Raw genomic sequence first — 10024 nt, forward strand, 5'->3', positions numbered from 1 at the left:
GCTGTGGATTTGTCATAAATAGCTCCTATTATTTTGAGATAAGTTCCATGAATACCTATTTTATTGAGAGTTTTTAGCATGAAGGGGTGTTGAATTTTATCAAAGGCTTTTTCTGCATCTACTGAGTTAATCATGTGGTTTTTGTCATTGATTCTGTTTATGGCATGGATTATGTTTATTGATTTGCATAAGTTGAACCAGCCTTGCATCCCAGGGATGAAGTTGACTTGATCATAGTGGATAAGCTTTTTGATGTGCTGCTGAATTTGGTTTGCCACTATTTTATTGAGGATTTTTGCATCAGTGTTCATCAGGGATATTGGCCTTAAATTTTCTTTTTTTTATTTCTCTGCCACGCTTTGGTATCAGGATGGTGCAGGCCCCAGAAAATGAGTTAGAGAGGAGTCCCTCTTTTTCTATTGTTCAGAATAGTTTCAGAAGGAATGGTACCAGCTCCTCTTTGTACCTCTGGTAGAATTCGGATGTAAATCCATGTGGTCCCAAGCTTTTTGTTGGTTGATAGGCTATTAATTACTGCCTCAATTTCAGAACTTGTTATTGGTCTAGTCAGGGATTCAGTTTCTTCCTGGTTTAGTCTTGGGAGGGTTTATGTGTCCAGGAATTTATGCATTTCTTCTAGATTTTCTAGTTTATTTGTGTAAAGGTGTTTATAGTATTCTCTCATGGTAGTTTGTATGTCTGTGGGATCAATGGTGATACCCCCTTTATCATTTTTTATTGTGTCTATTTGATTCTTCTCTCTTTTCTTCTTAATTAGTCTGGCTAGTGGTCTATCTATTTTGATAATCTTTTCAAAAAACCAGGCCTGGATTCACTGATTTTTTTTGAAGGGTTCTTCATGTCTCTATCTCATTCAATTCTGCTCTGATCTTAGTTATTTCTTGTCTTCTGCTAGCTTTTGAATTTGTTTGCTCTTGCTTTTGTAGTTCTTTTAATTGCGATATTAGGGTGTCGATTTTAGATCTTTCCTGCTTTCTCCTGTAGGCATTTAGTGCTATACATTTCCCCCTAAATCCTGCTTTAGCTGTGCCCCAGAGATTCTGGTAGGTTGTGTCTTCATTGTCATTGATTTCAAAGACATTTATTTCTGCCTTAAATTCATTACTTACCCAGCAGTCATTAAAAAGCAGATTGTTAAGTTTCCAAGTGTGGTTTTGAGTGAGTTTCTTAATCCTGAGTTCTAATTTGATTTCACTGTGGTCTGAGAGATGGTGTGTTATGATTTCCATTCTTCTGCATTTGCTGAGGAGTGTTTTCCTTCCAATTATGTGGTCAATTTTAGAATAGGTGTGATGTGGTGCTGAGAAGAATGTATATTCTGTTGATTTGGGGTGGAGAGTTCTGTAGATGTCTGTTAGGTCCACTTGGTCCAGAGTTGAATTCAAGTCCTGAATATCTTTGTTAATTTTCTGTCTCATTAATCTGTCTAATATTGACAGTGGGGTGTTAAAGTCTCCCATTATTATTGTGTAGGAGTCTAAGTCTCTTTGTAGGTCTCTAAGAACTTGCTTTATGAATCTGGATGCTCCTGTATTGGGTGCATATATATTGAGCATAGTAAGCTCTTCTTGTTGCCTTGATCCCTTTACCATTATGTAATGTCCTTCTTTGTCTTTTTTGATCTTTGCTGGTTTAAAGTTGGTTTTATCAGAGACTAGGATTGCAATCCCTGCTTTTTTTTGCTTTCCATTTGGTTGGTAATCTTCCTCCATCCCTTTATTTTGAGCCTATGTGTGTCTTTGCACATGAGATAGGTCTCCTGAGTACAGCACACTGACGGGTCTTGACTCTTTATCCAATTTGCCAGTCTGTGTATTTGAGTTGGGGCAATTAGCCCATTTACATTTAAGACTAATATTGTTATGTGTGAATTTGATTTTGTCATTATGATGCTAGCTGGTTATTTTGCCCGTTGGTTGATGCAGTTTCTTCATAGTGTCAATGGTCATTACAATTTGGAATGTTTTGCAGTGGCTGGTAACAGTTTTTCCTTTCCATATTTAGTGCTTTCTTCAGGAGCTCTTGTAAGGCAGACCTGGTGGTGACAAAATCTCTCAGAATTTGCTTATCTGTAAAGGATTTTGTTTCTTCTTTGCTTAGGAATCTTAGCTTGGCTGGATATGAAATTCTGGGTTGAAAATTCTTTAAGAATGTTGAATATTGGCCCCCACTCTCTTCTGGCTTGCAGGGTTTCTGCAGCAAGATCCACTGTTAGTCTGATGGGCTTCCCTTTGTGGGTAACCCGACCTTTCCTCTGGCTGCCATTAACATTTTTCTTTCACTTCAATCTTTGTGAATCTGATGATTTTGTGTCTTGCGGTTGCACTCCTCGAGGTGTTTCCTTGTAGTGTTCTCTGTATTTCCTGAATTTGAATGTTGGCCTGCCTTGCTAGGTTGGGGAACTCTTCTGAATAATATCCTGAAGAGTTTTCCAACTTGGTTCCATTCTCCCCATCACTTTCAGGTACACCAATCAAACGTAGGTTTGGTCTTTTCACATAGTCCCATATTTCTTGGAGGCTTTGTTCGTTCCCTTTCATTTTTTTTTTTCTCTAATATTGTCCTCATGCTTTATTTCATTTAGTTGATCTTCAATATCTGATATCCTTTCTTCTGCTTGATTTATTCTGCTATTGATACTTGTGTATGCTTCACAAAGTTCTTGTGCATGCTTCAGGAAGTTCTTGTGCGGTATTTTTCAGTTCCATGAGGTCATTTATGTTCTTCTCTAAACTGGTTATCCTGGTTAGCAATCCCTCTAACCTTTTTTCAAGGTTCTTAGCTTCCTTGCATTGGGTTAGAACATGCTTCTTTAGCTGAGAGGAGTTTGTTACTACCCACCTTCTGAAGCCTACTTCTGTCAATTTGCCAAACTCACTTTCCATCCAGTTTTGTTCCCTTGCTGGCAAGGAATTGTCATCCTTTGGAGGAGAAGAGGCTTTCTGGTTTTGGAATTTTCAGGCTTTTTGCGCTGGTTTTTCCTCATCTTTGTGGATTTATCTACCTTTGGTCTTTGATACTGGTGACCTTTGGATGCGGTTTCTGTGTAGACGTCGTTTTCATTGATGTTGATGGTATTCCTTTCTGTTAGTTTTCCTTCTAAAAGTAAGACCCCTCTGCTGCAGGTCTACTGGAGTTTGCTGGAGGTCCACTCCAGACCCTGTTTGCCTGGGTATTACCAGCAGAGGCTGCAGAACAGCAAAGACTGCTGCCTGTTCCTTCCTCTGGAAGCTTCATCCCAGAGGGTCATCTGCCAGATGCCAGCTGGAGCTCTCCTGTATGAGGTGTCTGTCAACCCCTGCTGGGAGGTATCTGCTAGTCAGGATACACAGGCGTCAGCGACCCACTTGAGAGGCAATCTGACCCTTAGCAGAGCTCAAGTGTTCTGCTGGGAGAGCCACTGCTCTCTTCAGAGCCAGCAGGCAGGAACATTTAAGTCTGCTGAAGCTGTGCTCACAGCTGCCCCTCCCCCAAGGTGTTCTGTTCCAGGAGATGGTAGTTTTATCTGTAAGCCCCTGACTTGGGCTACTGCCTTTCTTTCAGAGATGCCCTTTCCAGAGAGGAGGAATCTAGAGAGGCAGTGTGACTACAGTGGTTTTGCCAACCTATGTTGGGCTCCAGCCAGTTCAGACTTCCAGGTGGCTTTGTTTACACTGTGAGGGGAAAACTGCCTACTCAAGCCTCAGTAATGGAGGACGCCCCTCCCCATACCAAGCTCGAGCATCCCAGGTCAACTTCAGACTGCTGTGCTGGCAGGGAGAATTTCAAGCCAGTGGTTCTTGGCTTACTGGGCTCCGTGGGGGTGGGATCCACTGAGCTAGACCACTTGGCTCCCTGACTTCAGCACCCTTTCCAGGGGAGTGAACGGTTCTGTCTCACTGGTGTTCCAGGTGCCACTGGGGTATGAAAAAAAACTCCTGCAGCTAGCTCGGTGTCTGCCCAAATGGGTGCCCAGTTTTGTGCTTGAAACTCAGGGCCCTGGTGGCGTAGTCACCCAAGGGAATCACCTAGTCTGCAGGTTGCAAAGACTGTGGGAAAAGCGTATTGTCTGGGCCAGAATGCACCATTCCTTAAGGCATAGTCCCTCAAGGCTTCTCTTGGCTAGGGGAGAGAGTTCCCCGACCTCTTGTGCTTCCCGGGTGAGGCAACGCCCCACCCTGCTTCAGCTCCTCCTCCGTGTGCTGCACCCACTGTCTAACCAGTCCCAATGAGATGAGCTGGGTACCTCAGTTGGAAATGCAGAAATCACCCGCCTTCTGCGTTGATCTTGCTGGGAGGTGCAGACTGGAGCTGTTCCTATTCAGCCACCTTGCCAGCCACCAGGAATTCTAAATGGTTAGAATTCTTTGGGGACAATGTGAATCTAACTATAGCTCCCTTGTTCATCCAGACATATGCCTCTTTTAGGGTATTTTTTTGTTGGCCATAAATCACTGTAATAACAAGACAATAGATTTAACCCAAATACATGAATAGTGTGAATTTTCAAGTCATTCCCTGTAAAGTTGAAGCTATACAAAAGAGTCATTGACCTAAGTTCATTTATCATATTTATCAACTCCAGTGATCCATTTTACAAATTATTATTACCCATTGTTTTAATACTCCAACTGACTTTCCTTAGTTAGTTGGAAATGCAAACTTAGATCTCAGAGCAAAGGCTCATATGGTGCAATAGCTTGATTTTCTATAATAAAGTAGACAATTATCCTTTGGATACTATTTAGCATGAACTCAGATTCAGCTTTTCTCTACTTTGTCCTAATAAAGTGAAACAGTCCCAGCTTTTCAGTTTTCCTTAATGTTTCTTTGGTTTGCTAATACCTTTTTAAGAAGGTTTTTAAGAATGTCTTTAACAGTGTTTTATATCTTTAAAAGTAAAATATATAAAAGGAATTGCATTGACTTGTTATTAGGCTAGGATTAAATTAGATGTTTGTGAAAGCTATTGTAAATGGTAAAGTACTTCACCAATGTTAATTATAATAATTTGACACAATGTAGCGTAGTGGTTAATAGCATAAGTTTTGAAGTCAGAACAACCCAGTCTTGAATCTTGCCTTGCCTGCTACTAGCTCTCTAACTTTGGCAAGTTTTTCAATGCCTGAGTATTTCCTTTGCTGGCCTATGACACGCAAACATGAAAATAATATCAATATCTACCTCCCAGGGTCATCTAAGTGCTAAGTGGAGAAAGTATATGTAAAGGACTTACATAGTGCCTGCTCAATATATGTTAAATATCATTATTAATTGTATTAGCTCAAATACAATTACTCTAAATGTTTGTTAAATGTACTGGTTAATTAATCACTGGATTATTTTGAGGACTAAATTAGAAAATGTATGGAACAGACATAGCACAAAGCCTGGACAATGCCCTATTTCATTGCTTCTAAGAAATCATCCATTATAAGATGCACCATTGTGGCATGTGATTCTACAAAAGAAAAAAATTCTGTCAATTAATTGTAAAACATGAGACATAGCCCTATTGCAGAGAAGTAATATTGTAGGGAAGAAAAAGCACCTTAGAATCAATGAACTCTAACAGCTTTAAATAAGTAGTACAATGATAAAAGATGAAGGAGAGAAGGAAAAGGCAAAATAAAAAATTCTCGCCAAACTGATTTCTCCGTGGTCTTGGAGCTATTTGTGAATTTTTACCTCATTCACATACCCCAAATTATCATTCTTCTTAGTGAGAAAGAAAAATTAAGAAACTTGCCACAGGGAGCCAATAAAGAATCATAAAATAAGGTCATAGTGAATTATGATAAATCTCCCATAACATTCATGGAGTCCTTGCAGAGAATGATAACTTATCAGTCATTAGTCCCCTTTCTTACCCAAAGCAAGTATCTCTTCTACAGCATCTCTGAAGCGTACCAATGATATTTATTTTGCATTTCATTTCATGGCCCCTTTCAAGGAGACTTGGCATTGCTCTTGTGGAAATGCAGACTCCTTTCCACAGGATGACGCTAGGGTAGGCGGGGAATGAGTGGCAGGATGTAAGGGTATGCTAATCATCACTGTCAACCTTGACAGGAAAGTGGGTGACAAATGGGGAAGTAGCATTTGAAGTATAATTTAGAAAAGATCTGGAAAATAAATGACAGAAGAGGAGAAAGAGTTCTCATTTATTTCAGAAAACTTTCCCACTAACTGCAATAGGTAGCAGAGAAAAGAAGGAAGAAGATGTGTGGGAAAAACAGGAATGTCTTTGAGTCTTTGAGCAAAGGAACTGAGGGAAAACAAAGCAGTCGCTGCTATTTGGGGGGAAACTCAGCAACTGAAGGACGCAAGCATTTTTACCCTACCAATCAGCACATCAGTCTTATACAAGTCATGATAACCAAGCACATAAAACCTAAACATGTAGAAGCCACCAGTTCTTTCTGATTAGCTATTCAAAGCCAGACTTTTTCTTCCTTGGGAATGATTCTTATTCATTTCTATATTTCAATCACTCCTAAATAATTATTACCAACAGTTTTTGAGCTCTTACTATGTAGAAAATTTAATTTATTTGATCCTAAGAATTTTTTTGTGAGGTACTATTATTTGTCCCATTTTACAGATAAAGAAATCAAGCCCCTCTGAGATAAGAAACTTGCCTAAAGTCCCAGAGCCATAATGGGACCCATAGAGGCTATATTCCTAGCCACTATGTCATACTGCCTCCACATTGACTTCATTTCTGTGATCAATGCAGACTACATATATTGGATAATTTGGAATAAATGTACATCATCCCAGAATGCTGTTCAAAAGGAATTGCTTTTTTCTTCAGGCATTATCTCTACACCTTAACTGTTCTTGCTCTCTCTTTACATTGTCTGACATTTAGCTATCGGATGTCTACAGAGTCTGAAAATGTAAATTTTATATATGCTTATATGCACACACACACACACACACACACACACAGAGAGAGAGAGAGAGAGAAAGTGGTCACGGACAACATTATATTCATTCTCCTGTGCTTCTGAACTTCGAGGCACCCTGTATTTTCCCCTGATGGGGGGCAGTTACACTATACATAGAATTCAGGGCTCAGGATGGAGAGTATCTGATAATACCACAGTCCTTCAAGAATTATAGTTACTTGGAAAATATTAATTACACCTGTGGTTGACATGGTGTTTTTCTCTGCCTCTAAGTTTCTCTGCATTTTATTTAATTTTAAATATATGAAATTCTTTGCATTTTGAACTCAGATTTTAGCACCACTGATAGCTACAAAGAGAGAAAAGTAGTGGTTGGGAATCAACAATACTGCAGGTGAGCCAGGCATGGGACATACTTGTACTAAAAATAATTATTTATTATCTGAAATTCAAATTTAAGTGGGTATTTTGTGTCATATCTGGCAACCTTAGTAGAAGTGGTAGTGTGTGATTTCAGAGCCTGGGTCATAAAATGCACTGTGGCTTCCTCCTTCTCTCTTGGATCACTCACTCTGGCAGAAGCCAGCTGCCATTTCATGAAGACATTCAAGCAACCCTATGGTGAGGCCCGTATGGTAAAAAACTGAGCCCTCTGGGCAACAGCTAGCGAGGAACTGAGGCCTCCTATTAACAGCCACACTCAAGTCTTTCGATGACTGTAACCCAAGCTGATATTCTGACTATAACTTCATGAGAGACACTGAACCAGAAACATCTAACTAAGCAGAATTCCAGACTCAGAGAAACTGTGAGATACTAAATATGTATCATTTAAGCTGCTAAATTTGGGGGTAATTTGTTATGTAGCAAGAGAAAACTAATACAGCCATATTACTTAAGTAGATGTACATTTATTCAGCATTCTAGTCAATCTTCCTGGCATACAATTAATCTTTTTGTTCAAAGAAAAGTTTTCTTGCCTTTTGTTTGAAACTATCACATCTCCTGTGAAATAGCCCTTAACAGCCTGATGTTGTTTGGCTGTGCCCCCACCTGAATCTCATCTTAAAATGTAGTCTCCATAATCCCCAATGTGTCTAGGGAGGGACCCAGTTTAAGGCTGACAGCATCATGGGGGTGGTTTCCTTCATGGTGTTCTCATGATAATGAGTGAGGTCTCATGAGGTATGAAGGTTTTATAAGGGGCTCTTCCTCCTTGCTTCACACACACAACGTCTCTCTCACCTGCTGCCATGTAAAACATGCCTTTGCTTCTCTCTCGCCTTGCACCATGATTGTAAGTTTCCCGAGGCCTCCCCAGCCATGCAGAACTGTGAGTCAATTACACCTCCTTCCTTTATAAATTACCCATTCTCAGGTATGTCTTTATAGCAGTGTGAAAAGGGACTAATACACAGCCCTGCCAAAGGAAGACCCAATATAGCACTCACTAAGTTAATTTAAGGAACGTTTGATAAATAATATGTTTTCAGAACAAATTTTAAGTAAAAAAATAAGAAAATTATAATATATAATAGATCTGCAGTGTGACTTACAGATTGCAAACTTTCACATTTATCATGTTATTTGATTATTAAAATAAAGCAAGAATATTACCTAGCTTTTACAAGTTAAAAAAACAATAGAAGGTAGGTTTTTAGAGGTTTGATGATATTTCCAAGGTCACAGAGCTAATCACACAGCTAGAATTCTAACACAAATCGTCTAACACCCAGTTTCTTCTAAGGTTCTGCCTCTCAAATCTGAACAGTGTCTCTTTCATTCTGACACTAGTCATTGATCTTAAATGGTGTTCTGTTGCAGGTGGTTTTCAATATCAAAAATGTCAAAATAAAGGGTGGAAAAATGGTCACCAGGCTGGGTGCAGTGGCTCATGCCTGTAATCCCAGCACTTTGGGAGGCCAAGGCAGGTGGATCACAAGGTCAGGAGTTCAAGACTGGCCTGGCCAAGATGGCGAAACTCCATCTCTCCTAAAAACTACAAAAATTAGCCGGGCACAGTGGCTGGTGCCTGTAATCCCAGCTACTTGGGAGGCTGAGGCAGGAGAATTGCTTGAATCTGAGTGGCAGAGGTTACACTGAACCGAGATCATGCCACTGCACTCCAGCCTGGGTGACAGAGTGAGACTCCATCTCAAAAAAAAATTCATCAATCATCTGACATGAAGTCACAAAAGTGAGCCTCTCTTGACCTCTGAAAAATGAGTTTTAATTGTTCTCATTAATTCAACAGCCATGGTTGACAATACCACTGGTGGTTGAGTTGACTCAATCATTCAGCAAGTTCTGTCACACTATTTGACTTGACATTTCCCATTATGAGAAATGATTCTCAACAACAACATCCAAAGGACAAATATTGGGACACATTTATCACAGGCAGGAAATGCAAGACAAAGCAAAGCAAGGCAAAAAGTGGAATTCTCCTACTTCCACTCATGGGAGTCTAACACATGACTCCTCAACTCCCTGCCCAGGAATATTGGGTGTTGATCAAACTTAAACTGCGTTTGTTTTGCTATAAAACTCATCATTAGTTGTTCCTCAATTATACTACTAAATCCCCAGTTAAGAGTCCATATTGGAACCTTATTTTTAAAGTCAATTCCAGGAAAAGTTTTGTTTCTTTTGTAAAAGTGTTACATATCAAATGGGCAGTATTATAAATAGAAGGGGAAATAATTGTATACAAACAGGGAATATCAAAGTTGGGTAGTAGAAATAAAAAGAGTAAATAAATTCAGATAAATACATTCAGGTCAGGAATCGTGGTTAAATAGGGAAATAATACAGTGGGAGAAATCAAAGTAACTTTGGGATGGTTTCCATTCTTTTGGCTAAGAACACAGTATGAAGCTGAATAAACGAAAATGTGGTGTTTGCTAAATGCTTCCCTCTGGATACTTCATTCCTGCTTGTCCTGGCATTAAAATAAGAAAAACCACATGTGAATAAAACAAACAGTAATTAGAACTGGTGCCACAGTGATCTAGTGTCTCCATCTTGAGAAAAAGTCTAGAGAGGATTTGGGGAGATTTAAAAAGTCAGGAAGGAGAAGAATTTGTTATATACAAAAAAGCTAACTTGAT

This window comes from Colobus angolensis, unplaced genomic scaffold, assembly GCF_000951035.1.
Source record: "Colobus angolensis palliatus isolate OR3802 unplaced genomic scaffold, Cang.pa_1.0 Scaffold160, whole genome shotgun sequence".
NCBI lineage: Eukaryota > Metazoa > Chordata > Mammalia > Primates > Cercopithecidae > Colobus > Colobus angolensis.